Below are 15,706 nucleotides of genomic sequence, written 5' to 3'. Positions count from 1 at the left end.
GATATGGTGGTGGAGGATGAGGATGCGGAGAAGGAGGAGGATAAGAGCAAATTAACAAAATCAGGAGGCATATACCCATGTCTGGGTGTGAAGACAGAGGTGCATGGGAATAGAGTTAGACCTCCACGAAAAAAGACACTGTATTTGAGTTTATGTTACACTGCTATCATTCGGTGGTGTTGAGAAGTCTGGCCCAATCCAGCCCTTGTTAATTTTTATAAGAGTCAGCCTGTCAACATTTTCAGTTGACAGGCGGATGCGCCTATCGGTTATAATTCCACCGGCGGCACTAAAAACCCGTTCTGACAAAACGCTAGAAGCAGGGCAGGCCAAGGCATAGAGTGCCAGTTCATGCCACGTGTCCAGCTTGGATACTCAAAAATTATAAGTCACAGAGGAATCACAGAGGACGTTGGTACTGTCGGCAAGGTACTCCCTCAGCATCTTCCGAAACTTTGCACTCCTTGTGAGAGTACCCCCCGCCTCAGGACCTGTGCGGTCTGAGAAAACTGTCACAGAACTTTGACAGTGTTCCCCTCCCTCTGCTGGATTGCATTTGTGGCTCTCTAGATTGTACTCCTTGGTTGTCCAACGAACTGTGACCTCTGTTGCCAGCGTCTTCAGTTGGGAATTTTTTCATTAATTCCGCAACAAGGGCCTTCTCGTACTGCCCCATTTTATTAGGCTTGTCCAGCAAAGGAATAAGAGACATAATGTTTTCCCCATGGTGTGGGTCTAGAAGCGTCACCAACCAGTAATGACTGTCACCCAAAATTTGGACAACGCGAGGGTCACAGGAAAAGCAGCGTAACATAAACTCAGCCATGTGTGTCAGACTGCAAAGAGGCAAGACTTCCATGTTCTCACCAAGAGAACAACTGACCATATTCTCCTCCTCAACCTCCTCCTCTTCCTCCTCCTCCCTGTCCTCAGGCCATCCTCGCTGAACAGACGGCATGGTAGTTGTGCAGGTAGTACCGTCTATAGCACAGGAAACTAGCTCCTGTTCTTTCTCCTCCTCCTCTTCCTCATTGTCACCCAATCCACTTTGGGATGAGATGAGGCTGGGCTGTACAGTCATGGCCAAAAGTTTTGAGAATGACACCAAAATTATATTTTCACATGATCTGCTGGCCTCTGGTTTTTATTAGTGTTTGTCTGATGTTTATATCACATACAGAAATATAATTGCAATCATATTATGAGTACCAATAGGTTATATTGACAGTTAGAATGAGTTAATGCAGCAAGTCAATATTTGCAGTGTTGCCCCTTCTTCTTCAAGACCTCTGTAATTCTCCCTGGCATGCTCTCAATCAACTTTTGGACCAAATCCTGACTGATAGCAGTCCATTCTTGCATAATCAATGCTTGCATTTTGCCAGAATTTGTTGTTTTTTGTTTGTCCACCCGTCTCTTGATGATTGACCACAAGTTCTCAATGGGATTAAGATCTGGGGAGTTTCCAGGCCATGGACCCAAAATCTCTATGTTTTGTTCCATGAGCCATTTAGTTATCACCTTTGCTTTATGGCAAGGTGCTCCATCATGCTGGAAAAGGCATTGTTGGGCGCCAAACTGCTCTTGGACGGTTGGGAGAAGTTGCTCTTGGAGGACATTCTGGTACCATTCTTTATTCATGGCTGTGTTTTTAGGCAAGACTGTGAGTGAGCCGATTCCCTTGGCTGAGAAGCAACCCCACACATGAATGGTTTCAGGATGCTTTACAGTTGGCATGAGACAAGACTGGTGGTAGCGCTCACCTCTTCTTCTCCGAATAAGCTGTTTTCCAGATGTCCCAAACAATCGAAAAGGAGATTCATCAGAGAAAATGACTTTGCCCCAGTCCTCAGCAGTCCACTCCCTGTACCTTTTGCAGAATATCAGTCGGTCCCTGATGTTTTTTCTGGAGAGAAGTGGCTTCTTTGCTGCCCTCCTTGAAACCAGCCCTTGCTCAAAGAGTCTCCGCCTCACAGTGCGTGCAGAAGCACTCACACCAGCCTGCTGCCATTCCTGAGCAAGCTCGGCACTGCTGGTAGTCCGATCCCGAAGCTGAAACAGTTTTAAGATACGGTCCTGGCGCTTGCTGGTCTTTCTTGGGTGCCCTGGAGCCTTTTTGACAACAATGGAAGCTCTCTCCTTGAAGTTCTTGATGATGCGATAGATTGTTGACTGAGGTGCAATCTTTGTAGCTGTGATACTCTTCCATGTTAGGCCATTTTTGTGCAGTGCAATGATGGCTGCACGTGTTTCTTTAAAGATAACCATGGTTAACTGAAGAGAAACAATGATACCAAGAACCAGCCTCCTTTTAAAGTGTCCAGTGATGTCATTTTTACTTAATCATGACTGATTGATCGCCAGCCCTGTCCTCATCAACACCCACACCTGTGTTAATGGATCAATCACTAAAACGATGTTAGCTGCTCCTTTTAAGGCAGGACTGCAATGATGTTGAAATGTGTTTTGGGGGTTAAAGTTCATTTTCTGGGCAAATATTGACTTTGCAAGTACAGTAATTGCTGTTAAGCTGATCACTCTTTGACATTCAGGAGTATATGCAAATTGCCATTACAAAAAAGGAAGCAGTAAACTTTGGAAAAATTACTATTTGTCTCATTCTCAATACTTTTGGCCATGACTGTATGTATTCACCCTGTATATTTCCTTGCTTCTTCTCATCGTGCTCCGCCTGCAATGCATCCTCTTTAATTGAGAGCAGAGAGTGTTTCAGAAGACAGAGAAGCGGGATGGTGATGCTAATTATGGCGTCATCGCTGCACACCATCTTGGTGGAGTCCTCAAAGTTTTGGAGGATGGTACTAATGTCTGACATCCATGTCCACTCCTGAGGTTTTATGTGTGGAGTCTGAAATGAATACTGACGGCCTTGTTGATACTGGCAGTCAACAACTGCCCTCTTTTGCTCACAAATCCTTCCCAACATCTGCAATGTAGAGTTCCAACACATAGGGACATCGCAAATCAGTTGGTGAGCTGGAAGCTGCTAATATGCTTAGGTGACAAACCACTCAACACTGAAGAGTTGTGGACAGCTCTGAAAGAGCAGGCAGATCTGTGGCTTGCACCGCTGAACCTACAGCCAAGCATGGTAGTGTGTTACAATGGCCAGAACCTGGTGGCGGCTCTGAGGCGAGGAGAGCTCACACACACGTACCATGCCTGGCCCATATGCTTAACCTTGTGGTTCAGCGGTTTCTCAAAACCTACCCGGATCTGTCGGATCTGCTTGTCAAAGTACACTGCCTGTGTGCCCATTTTAGAAAGTTAGCTATGGCTTCCGCCGCTATTGCCGTGCTTCAGCTGCTATAAGCCACCTAGTCAACACCATCATGTCCTATCCAAAGACAACTGACAAGGAGGGGCTACTCCACTCTCTTTCTTTGGCAGCCGCAGAGCGATACGCCTTGTTGATAAGGGCCAGAAAGAGCAGGTGCTCCAGTGGATGGCAAGCGCTGATTCAAGTGGCTTCTCCTCTTCTTCCTCCACCTCAACATCACACACAGTACAGTCCACACAAGTGACCCTCCAATTACCCTTGCTTCCCCCCGTGTCACAACTGTTCAAATGCCCAACTGACTGTAGTGAACCACAGATGGGCAAGTCTGTGGATCTGTTCACCCATTCTATACCATGGGCATCAGAAGTGTACTCCAAACATTCACAGAGTCAAGAAGAGGAGGAAAGCATCTGCACCGATGCCCAAATTCTTTTTACGTTGCATTCGGGGCAGTACAGAGTAGCATCTGAGCAGGTTCCTGACCCTCGTCACCAGGCGTTAGTCACTGGGAAGAGAGGTCATCTTGATGAGACTCAGATACCTGAGGCTCATGCGGACTGTACTGTACTGTGAGGGCAACAAGTGGAGAAGGGTCACTCTGAGGCCGAGGAATGGGATAACATATTGGATGATTGCGAGGTTGAATATCCTACTTAGTGTGAACCTAGTGTCACGCAGCCGAGTAGGTCATCTGAGAAGGTGGAGGAAGAAGACGAGGAGGTTACCTTCCGCCCTACGGCGCAGACACGGAGTGATGCAAGCGTTAGGAGCACTGCATCCTTAGCCAGTAGAGGGAAAAAGGACAATAATTTAACTACTACATGCATGAACCTTCACATGCGAACACAACATGCATTACACTGGGAATCTCACTGCGCTAAAATGTAGACCAGCGGACCTCAACAACCATCAGCCACCCCATCAACCGCATCTGCTGCTTCTTCCTCCTCCTTCCTCCTCCTTCCTCCTCCTCTGTTACCGTGCCAAGTATTGGCACGCAGATCTCCCACTGCAAAACTTCTGGTTCTCTACCCACTCCAGTCAGGCTGAGTGAGAGCCCGTCAGCTGTAATGGAAGTGGACATCCTGCTGTGTTTGTTTCAAAGAGTACACCACACGTTTCTCAATCCACCGTAACATCTTCGCCTGCACCTCACTCACTGAGGTGTCTGTTTCACCATACTCCGCCCTCTATCAGCACCACAGCCAGCCCTCGGTCCCGCAGTTGTGGTCACGTAAAAGATTGTTTCATCCTACACATGACAAAGCTAAGAGGTTGAACTCCACCATCTCAAATCTGTTGGCCACGGAAATGCTGCCTTTCCTCCTTTTAGGTCAGACGGTTTCTGAAAGCTGATGGCTGTCGCATTCCCCTAGTATTAGTTGCCCAGTCACCATTACTTCACTAAGAAAGCTCTGCCTGCGCTACACCAGCATGTCACAGACAACATCACCGGTTCATTGACTAAATCTATATCTGCCAGGGTGCATTTCACCACAGACACCTGGACAAGTAAGCATGGCCAAAGACATTACATCTCGCTGACTGGGAACTCCTGTGACTCTGGTGGCTGTGGGGACAGGCGGGGAAGGGGCTGCTCCACAAATCTTGAAATCCCCAATGCTTGCAGAACAAACTTCTGTATTATACACTTCCTCCACTGCTTCTCTGTACTCCACCTCCTCTAGGGCCTCCACCTGTACAATTAACCTCTGCCTTAACGAGACATGCATTCCAACAGTGCAGAGTGAATCCACACTTCCTCCGTACTGCACAGCCAGGGCTCACCGCAATCAGGCAGTCTTAAAATGAATATGCCTTGGAGATCGCAGTCATACAGCTGAAGAGTTGTGGAAAGCTCTCCAGGCTCAGTTTCAGCAATGGCTGTCTCTGCTGAACCTGGAGCCAGGGAAGTGCCGTGTGCGATAACGGTGCAAACCTGTTGGCGGCCCTACGTCGAGGCCAACTCACACACGTGCCTTGCAAGGCTCACGTCCTCAACCTGATGGTACAGCGATTTCTCCGCCACTATCCCGGCCTGGATGATCTGCTTCAGAAAGTACGGAAGCTGTGTGCTAACTTCGCATCCCTCATGTCATCAACTTGCATCGATACAGAGGTCTTTCTCCATGTCAGTTAATAGGTTGATATGCGATGTGCTGATGCGGTAGAATTCCACTCTGCACATGTTGCAGCGATTGTGGCAGCAGCATCGAGCCCTGACGCAGTATGTTATGTCTTATAGCCTAAGCCAACGCAGTACGGATGTGGGGCATATCACGTTTACAGAGTGGGACAACATTAAAGACCTCTGCACCCTTCTGCACAGTTTTGAAACGGCTACTAAACTAGTTAACGCTGACAATGTCGTCATCAGCATCACTATTCCGGTCATCTACATGCTGGAGAAGACCTTGAATTGCGTGCAGCAGGAGATGGTTGTCCCAGAAGAAGAGGAGGATGCAGAATGGAAAAGAATGTCTCAAAGTTCCAGATTGTCGTCACACAGGCAGATGCCAAGTGACAGTGGCTTCCTGTGATAGAGGGGGTTTAGTGATACCAGACATACTGTTAGTGAATGTGCAAGAGCCAAGGAACAAATGGAGGAGGAAGAGGTGATGGGCGAGCAACAGTCAGAAGATGAAGAGAATAATCATCTCCTCTCTGTTGAACGTGGGGATAAGGGGAGGGGATGGAGGAAACATGGAGGGGACTCGGGAAACATGCATCAGTGTTACGTGACGCGCCCCCAGAGCCGTGGGGTACTTGGCAGCTGGGCCTCTGGCTGCTGGTGGGGGATATCACGGTGGCTGGCCCGGTCCGTGGCCCAGAGTGGTCAACAAAAAGGGGGGAAATGTTATTTATATGGGGTTTGTAGTTTTAGGAAGTGTTCGTAACGCCACCTGTGGAATGCTGCCAAAGGCAGCCGCCGCTGAAGAGCAGTCCTTTGAAGCTGATGTTACTGCTGCAGGGATGGTGTGGCTCTCCACAGGAAGAGCTAGCTCCAGGGCAGTGTAGATTGTGTTCATTGCGCTGGGCATTGTAGTGCAGGGGGAAAGCTGGCACAGCTGAAATAATGGACGAAGGCAGTGCGGTGCAGTCATCCGAGTTTTTACTCACAGTTCTTATGAAAGTTCCACTGGTGCACTGTACGGGTGCCAGCCTCCCACGTCGCGCTGCGTTCACCAGACCGGGGGTTCAGCTCTTCCCCAGGTAGTTTAAGAGCACCTGACGAAACCCCGCTTTCTTGTGTTCCTCTCTAGACCGTCTTCACGCTGGGTCTTCTCCCTCCTGCCCTGCTCTTCCCCACTCTCAGTCCCGCTCGGGTGCTCTGAAGTCCCTCCTGTCTTTCTGGACTTCCCGGACCTGCTTGACCCTCACGGAGATTAGAATCAGGCTTTGGCAACTGAGCTATAAAAGCCAGAAGCCTCCGGATTTTCCAGCCGAGACCTGGAGTAACACGGCAGGTCCAGGGGCCGGTCCCCTTCTTGCGGCCTACGATCCCTCTGTCTTCTGACAGATTCAGGGCGTACGGGTGCCGTCCTGCACTCGCCGTACCCCCTAGGATCCCTTTAACAGAACGGAGCCTACTCCTCTGCTCCCATCCTGGGCCTCTAACACTAGGCCCTATTTGTGGAGCAGAGCTCCTAATGAGACTCTGCTCCCAGACTGTCTTCACTCACTGACCTACTCAACTCCACTGACCTGCCACCCTAAGATGGCTTCCCTTTAAATACCTACTACTATGGTGCTCTCCTAAACTGCTTCCTCCACCCACACCCAATACTGGTTCCCCCTACCTTTGGGTTCCCCCCACTCCAGCCAGGGACAGGGCTCAGCACTGCGCATGCATCTTGCCTCTCCAGCCGGCCTGTAGCAGTGTAGTGTTGGATGCAGGTGTTGGGGTTCCGGGCAGCACTCCCTCCTTACCTAAGAGAAGGAGACACCACACTTCTGGGTGAGGTGCAGTACCTCTGTGGTGACTGAACCCTCAGGGGCGCCATATTACGCAGCCAACAACAGAGTCTGGCTTTGGACCACCTGGAAGAGCCCAACATATGAGTGCCTTCTTGCTGCACTTTCTGCAACATGATTCCCATATAGTTAGGATTCGAAATAATGCTGACTACTGGGTTGCCACTCTGTTAGATCCACGTTATAAGAGTAAATTTTGCCAGGTGCTTCCCACCCTGGAAAGGGACATGCTAATGTTGGTGTATCGAAACAAGCTTTTAAGCAACCTTAATAGAGCTTTTCCCCTAGATAGAAGTGAGGCACACAGTGCGCATCGCAGCTGTAGTCTTTCAACCTCTGGCAAGTCAGTTCGTCAGCGCCAAACCATTAGCAGCAGCAGCAGAGTAAGTGGCATAAGCAATTTCTGTGAGTCCTTTCACACATTTTTTAGACCAGTCCGTGCACCAGCACAACAACAAGTCTGACACTTGGAGAACGACTGGAGAGGATAGAGGAGGACTATGTGAGGATTTTGACCTTTTTACATTTTGGTCTTCAAAAATGGAGGAATGGCCTGAGTTCGCCTGTCACGCCTTGGAGTGGAGGTTTTATCATGTTCGGCAGCCAGCGTTCTCTCAGAACGTGCTGGCGGTGTCCTGACGGATAAGCGCACCTGGCTGTCCCATGAAAGTGTTGACCACCTAACTTTCATCAAGATGAACAACTCATGGATCTCAAAGGACTTTTGCACCCCAATTGCAGACTGTGCAGAGTAGGCGATGTTGTAGTTTTTAGTGTGCTGCATTGATCTTACAGAATTGCAGTCTGCAATATGGCTTTTGTGCCTGCTCCTGCTGCTGCTGCAGGTTTTAGGCCCTAATTTTTGGAAATGTGGGGAATCCTGATTGGGCCTCCATCTATTAGGTTGGCTGTAGTGGAAGGTGTGTTGGTCCCCATTATACTACTTATACTATAGTGAAATTGATGCCACTTTGGTGGTTTTATGCCCAATTGTTCTCCATCTATTGGGTTGGCTGTAGTGGAAGAGTTGTCGGTCCCCATTATACTACTTATACTTTAGTGAAATTGATGCCACTTTGGTGGTTTTAGGCCCGATTGTTTTCAAGTGGGAACAGTCCTGATTGGGTCTCCATCTATTGGGTTGGCTGTAGGGGAAGAGGTGTCATTCCTAATTGTACAATTTCTACTGTACTGAAATTGATACCACTTCGGTGGTATTAAGCCCTAATTTATGGAAATGTGAACACTCCTGATTGGGTTTTCATGTGCTGTGTTGGCTGCAGTGAAAGAGGTTTTGGTCTCAATAGTAATGAGCAAGCACTAAAATGCTTGGGTACTCGTTGCTCGGGTCGAGCAAATTGGAATGCTCGAGTGCTCAGTCCGAGTAGCGAGCCCAATGTAAGTCTGTGGGAAACTCGAGCATTTTTCCGGCGGCTTCCCCCGGTGGTCTGCAGAGGGCCTAAAATTGCCCAAATCGATGAGAACAGTGCTCAAATGATATGGGAACAGCATGTGGAAGACCCTTGGAAGCATTTATGACTCACATGTCACTGCTGTCGACAACGTTGATAGAGGTATTACGTCACTTTTACGGACTCACAATAAAACATACAAAAACAAAATCAGAATGGATTTTTCTGGGAAATATGTTAAGGAACATCCTTTCCAGGGTAATAACTTGTATATAAGGCAAAATAAACAACCAAAAACAAAAATGCTGCTCCACACCTTGGGCTATGTTCACACGTGACGTTTTTGATGCGTTTTAGCACTTTGCATTGCTTTCAACGAAGACAAATGTTTTCACCGGAAAATGTCACTTGAACATTTTACAACCTTATCTGGCCATGTGGTGTGTGAAACATCATCAGACACATCCTGTTTCATTTATGAAGGAGGGATTGTGAAAGTCACAAACATTATTTTTACAGCCTTACTATTCTTAAAGGGCCAGCTGTCGGCTATGGTTTGTTGTTCCCATTATTAAAGAGTGGGTCTCCTATACTGTAATTGCATATGCAGTGACTGCAAGGGCTGCCAAAAATTTGGGCGCACCTCAATACCCCTTTGAAGAGACCCTGTGAGTTTTGCCTGGCTGAGCCCAGAGCAGGAGCAGATCAGGAGATCCTGTGTGTTCTGAGGGTGTCTGCTGTGTGATACACTGGACAGGGCGTCTGAGGAGAACTGTAATTACTGAACTGCAACAAGACTCTCTCTCTACAAGCTTTTCTGTGGGGCTTGATAACCCCTGGCCCTGGTGAAGCTGTGCCCCTGCTTAAGAACAAGTGCTGAGCTGGGGAAAGCTGTGTGGCTCTTTGGAGTTTTGTGGAAGTCCATGCTGAGTGACTAGAGACTTTGTTCTGAAGGAGCCAAGTGTCGAATGAGAGGGAAAGAGACTGAGGATATCATCTCTGTGACGGAGAGTGTGGTCGGTAGTCTGGAAAACAGTGAGTGACTGCGAGAGGAGAGAAGGAGTCCGGTGCCATTCACATTGAGAGGACACTGACAAGCCTTGTGAAGAGTTCTTCCCAGACCTTAACCTGAGGCTACAGGACTAAAGTCCCTGGCGTGTGGGCTCGGCATTGGCCGATAAGACAAGGAGCCGTTGCTGTTTTTGTGAACGTTGCTTTTTATTTTGACGCCAAAGTTTTCCCGGGACTAGCTGCAGCCACCGTGATTCACAAACCTGTGATAGACCACATCTGAGTTTAACGGTACCGTAACTTTAAGATACCCGGGTATCCCTATACTAGGGGAATAAGAGCAATTGGTGTAGTTTCATGCATTGTTATTGTTAATAGCGGTAGGATTGTACTCAGTGTGCCATCTCAGGAGTCCCTATAGAACACCCTCACTAGATCGACAGTGTTTAGGTAAAATTGTTCCAGATCTTTAGAATAATTCACATAATCTGGAAACCTTGAGATTGGCACATTGATTTCAGCTTTTGCTGATTGTGTGTATTTAGGACAGAGTCCCAGGTAGAACCTGAGACTGATTCATGCAATACTGAATTTTAGTCTAATCCGTGTTTTAGTAAAGAAAGTGTTGTTTATTTATGTCTCTGTCTCAGTTTGTGACTCACTGGATCCCTCTCGGACCTCTGGTCATTACAGTTTTGGCGTAGTCAGCAGGATCCAGTGCTTGTCATGGACGGAGGCGAGGGAAGAAATGACTGCCGCACCAGCAGCCCCCCCGCTGATAGCGGAACCTCTGGCAGCCGTGGCAACTTTGGGAGGATATGTGCTGGTAGGAGCTTTACTCCAGCACATGCCGAAATACGACGGGCGTAACATGCCGTTGCAGGATTGAGCTGAGAGGGTCCGGAGTGTTCTGCGGATGTGTAATCTGGCCCCCGCATTACGAGCAGAGTAGGCATTAAATACACTAGAGGGCGACGCTAGGTGGATGGTGATGGTACGTCCAGAGTCAGAGAGGAGCACGTTAGAGAAAATCTTGGAATCTTGGAGTTCGGGAGGCCGGGCTCACGTGGCCCAGCTTCGTTCCTTGTTTTTCAATCGGCCCCAAAGGGAATGTGAGACCATGATGCAGTACTCGAATACCTTACAGGAAATGTTGAATGAGGTGCAGCGACTAGACCCAGGGGCCTTGGGTGCATTCCGAGAGGTAGACCTCTTGCTCCGGGATCAACTCATAACAGGGTTAGCCAATAAACTCCTTTAAGACAAACTAATGGAGATGACCCAAGCTACCCCAGAATTATCCTTCTGGCAGATTTATCGGGCCGCGGTGGAATGGGAGGAGGAGTCTACTCTGGTGGTCGAGGGGGCAGTGGACAGTGCACAGCTGGAGGGAGGTCGGTCGCCAGTTTCAGGAGGGGGAGGACTGGTAAACGTTGTACAGGCTCTGCGTGCCGAACTGAAGGAGCTAAAGCTGGAGGTGTCTAAACTCCGAGCTGGAACGGTCCCTACTCCCATGGAAGGGCCACCCACCGTGTCCTCTGGCATGGTGGTTCCGCAGTCTGCCAGGTCCTCCTCCTCAAATGATTCAAGTTCTCGTCCACGAGGAGCAGTCACCTGCTGGAGCTGTGGGCGTTGGGGACACATATCCCAATACTGCCGGATGTCTGCAACCCTGGAGCCTCCTTCGCCCGCGTTAAACTCCCAGCTGCTGCTATGAGAGGGGGCTAGCAGCAGTGGCCCAGCCCCCACAAAGCCCTCGACGTGAAGAACAAGATTTGTTCGAAAGCAGTCCAGTGCTGGAAGCAGAGTTTGAAGGGCGGAAGATGAGATGCTTGGTTGACACAGGATCCAAATGTACTATAATGCCCTTAGAGGTGTACGAATGGCACTTCAGTCAACTAGTGGTTCCCGAGGACGGCCGAATGAGATGACTTACCGCCGCTAACAATGGCCAACTGACGGTGAAGGGAATCCTGTGGATGCAACTGAAAATGTTTGGTCAAGAGCTGGGTCAGAAAGGGATAGTGCTGGTGGACCACCCTCCTAGAAAAGGGATGGAGGTGATGCTCGGAATGAACTTTCTGTGAGATTTAAATCATCAGATGTATGCCAGGGAGGGACCCCGATAATAGGCTCGTGCTACCCACCATCGACCCACACAGAGAATGTTACACCGTCTAGTGCTGAGCTGCGATCTCCTGAAGAGTGTGGTCCCTGGGGGTCGGGCGGGCCTGGTCCGAGTGCCATCGCCACACACAATCTCTAGTGATGAGTGAGCACTAAAATGCTCGGGTGCTTGAAGCTCGGGTCGAGCACATTGGAATACCCGGGTGCTCGACCCGAGCAACGAGCCCAATGTAAGTCTATGGGAAACTCGAGCATTTTTCTGGCGGTCCCCCCCGGCGGTCTGCAGAAGTAGAGTTTAATTTATAACATTAAAGAATTGTGTCTTTATTTCAATGAAAGGACTTTATTCTGGGTGTTTGTGTTTTTTTTTTAACTTTCACTATGGGGTTAGTAATGGCGTCTATAAGACGCCTCTCCATTACTAACCTGGGCTTGATGTCAGCTGGCTTTATAAGCTGACATCAACCCCAACCCTATTACCCCACTGCCACTGCTCCAGGGTAGTGGGAAGAGCGAGGCTAAGTGCCAGAATTGGTGCATCCAATGGAAGTGCCATTTCTGGGGCAGCTGACGGCTGGTGTTTCTAGCCTGGGAGGTGGCCATATTCATGGCACCCTTCCTGGGCTATTAATATCAGCCCCCAACTGTCTGCCTAGCCTTTGCTAGCTATTAAAATAGGGGGGACCCCACGTCATTTTTTTGGGGGTCCTCCATTTTAATTGCTAGTAAAGGCTAGGTATTCAGCTGGGGGCTGATATTAGTAGCATGGGAAGCTCCGTGGGTATTACCCCCTTCCCAGGCTTCAAACATCTGCCCCAGCCACCTGCTTAACCTCCGCTAGAGACTAAAATTACGGGGAACCCCACGCCAATTTTTTTTTAATAAATCCTTTATTTTAACACTAAATGACAAGTACAGTAACCAACACTGTCACTGTACTTATTATATATGTGACTGACATGTTTCTATCTATCTAATCTATGTGTGATGCTCTATTCTTTCTGTTCTAAATTGTCGGGTACCAATGTATGCCGCTGATGAATTGCCGGCCGGCTTTTTTAACCCCTTTACCCCCGAGTGTGGTTTGCACGTTAATGACCAGGCCAATTTTTACAATTCTGACCACTGTCACTTTATGAGGTAATTACTCTGGAACGCTTCAACGGATCCCCCTGATTCTGAGACTGTTTTTTCATGACATATTGTACTTCATGATTGTAGTAAAATTTCTTCGATATCACTTGCGTTTATTTGTGAAAAAAATGGAAATTTGGTGAAAATTTTGAAAATTTTACAATTTTCAAATAATTAGAATTTTTATGCCCTTAAATCAGAGAGATATGTCACACAAAAGAGTCAATAAAAAACATTTCCCACATGTCTACTTTACATCAGCACAATTTTGGAACCAAAATTTTTTTTTGTTAGGGAGCTATAAGGGTTAAAAGTTGACCAGCGATTTCTCATTTTTCGAACAAAATTTACAAAACCATTTTTTTAGGGATCACATCACATTTGAAGTCACTTTGAGAGGTCTTTATGACAGAAAATGGCCAAAAGTGACACCATTCTAAAAACTGCACCTCACAAGGTACTCAAAACCACATTCAAGAACTTTATTAACCCTTCAGGTGCTTCACAGGAATTTTTGGAATGTGGAAGAAAAAAATGAACATTTAACTTTTTTTCACAAAAATGTTACTTTAGACCCAATTTTTTTTATTTTCGCAGGGGTAACAAGAAAAAATGGACTCCAAAATTTGTTGTGCAATTTCCCCTGGGCACGCAGATACCCTATATGTGGGGAAAAACCACTGTTTGGGCGCACGGCAGGGCTCGGAAGGGAAGGAGCGCCATTTGACTTTTTGATTGTAAAATTTGCTTGAAAAATTAGCGGACGCCATGTTGCGTTTGGAGAGCCCCTGATGTGCCTAAACAGTGGAAACCCCCCACAAGTGACCCCATTTTGGAAACTAGACCCCCCAAGGCACCTATCTAGATGCATAGTGAGAACTTGGAACCCCTAGGTGCTTCACAAATTGATTTGTAAAAATGAAAAAGTATTTTTTTTTCCACTTTTTCATTTTTACGAATCAATTTGTGAAGCACCTGAGGGTTCCAAGTGCTCACTATGCATCTAGATAGGTGCCTTCGGGGGTCTAGTTTCCAAAACGGGGTCACTTGTGGGGGAGCTCCAATGTTTAGGCACACAGGGGCTCTCCAAACGCAACATGGTGTCCGCTAACAAATTGAATGTAAAATCGGCTCAAATTGTTAGCGGACACCATGTTGCGTTTGGAGAGCCCCTGTGTGCCTAAACATTGGAGCTCCCCCACAAGTGACCCCATTTTGGAAACTAGACCCCCCAAGGCACCTATCCAGATGCATAGTGAGCACTTGGAACCCCCTAGGTGCTTCACAAATTGATTCGTAAAAATGAAAAAGTGGAAAAAAAACACTTTTTCACTTTTATGAATCAATTTGTGAAGCACCTGGGGGTTCCAAGTACTCACTATGCATCTAGATAGGTGCCTTGGGTGGTCTAGTTTCCAAAATGGGGTCACTTGTGGGGGAGTTCCAATGTTTAGGCACACAGGGACTCTCCAAACACAACATGGTGTCCGCTAACAATTTGAGCCGATTTTCCATTCAATTTGTTAGCGGACACCGTGTCACGTTTGGAGAGCCCCTGATGTGCCTAAACGGTGGAGCTCCCCCACAAGTGACCCCATTTTGGAAACTATACCCCTCAAAGATTTTATTAAGGGGTATAGTGAACATTTTGAACCCAGAAGTATGACACAGAATTTGATAACATTAGGTCATCATATTGAATAAGTTGTCATTACTCTTGAGCGCAAGTGCTCGCTACTTGAGTTTGCATCGGGTTCTCAGGTATGCACCATGTATCACGGGTGCTCAAGTGAAAAGCTCGAGTCCCCGCCCGCTTGTTTCATGGTTATTAGACACCCCAAAAAAAACATGCGGTGATCGCTCGTGCATGGCAGGCAATCCCCGCAAGGTTTATTTGGCCGCGAAGCATATGGGGCAGAGACTCGAGCACCCGTGATACTCAGTGCATACCAGAGCACCCGATGCAAACTCAAGTAGCGAGCACCTGATGCAAACTCAAGTAGCGAGCACTTGCGTTCAACACTAGTTGCCATATCGTCATCTTTTTTTTTTTTTTCACTTTTGGAAAAAAAAAAAAAACCAACCCTAACATTAGCACAACCCCAACCCCAGCCCTAGCGTTTATTTTTTACGCCATTCCTCGTGCGGTATAAGTGATGAGATTACTTTATTCTTCGGGTCGGTGCGATTACAGCGATACCAGAATCATATCGGGTTTTTATGATTGACAGCTGTCACACACTGAAAGACACATATTTTGTAAAATCTAGTTTTTGCATCGCCATATTTTGGCCGACAGAGTCATGTGATGGCTTGTTTTTTGCGGGATGAGTTGACGTTTTTATTGGTGCCATTTTCAGGCATGTGACATTTTTTGATCGCTTTCTATTCCAGCTTTTGGGAGGCAGAATAAACAAAAACCAACAATTCAGGAATTGTGTTTTTTTACATTTTTTTATTCTGCTCCAGGTGTGGTAAAATTGATAAGGTAGCTTTATTCTTCGGGTCAGTACGTTTACAGCGGTACCACATTTATATCGTTTTTTATGTTTTGGCGCTTTTACACAATAAAAGCTATTTTATAGAAAAAAATATTTTTTTGCATCGCTTTATTCTGAGAGCTATAACTTTTAGATTTTTTGGAAGATGGAGCTGTATGGCAGCTTGTTTTTTGCGGGACGAGATGACGTTTTCAGGGATACCATTTTTATTTATATTCGTCTTTTTGATCGTGTGTTATTCCAAT

The sequence above is a fragment of the Phyllobates terribilis genome, unplaced genomic scaffold, assembly GCF_046119375.1.
Source record: "Phyllobates terribilis strain yellow unplaced genomic scaffold, ASM4611937v1 Scaffold_5__5_contigs__length_657084704, whole genome shotgun sequence".
Taxonomy (NCBI): domain Eukaryota; kingdom Metazoa; phylum Chordata; class Amphibia; order Anura; family Dendrobatidae; genus Phyllobates; species Phyllobates terribilis.
This window is presented reverse-complemented; position numbering follows the sequence as displayed.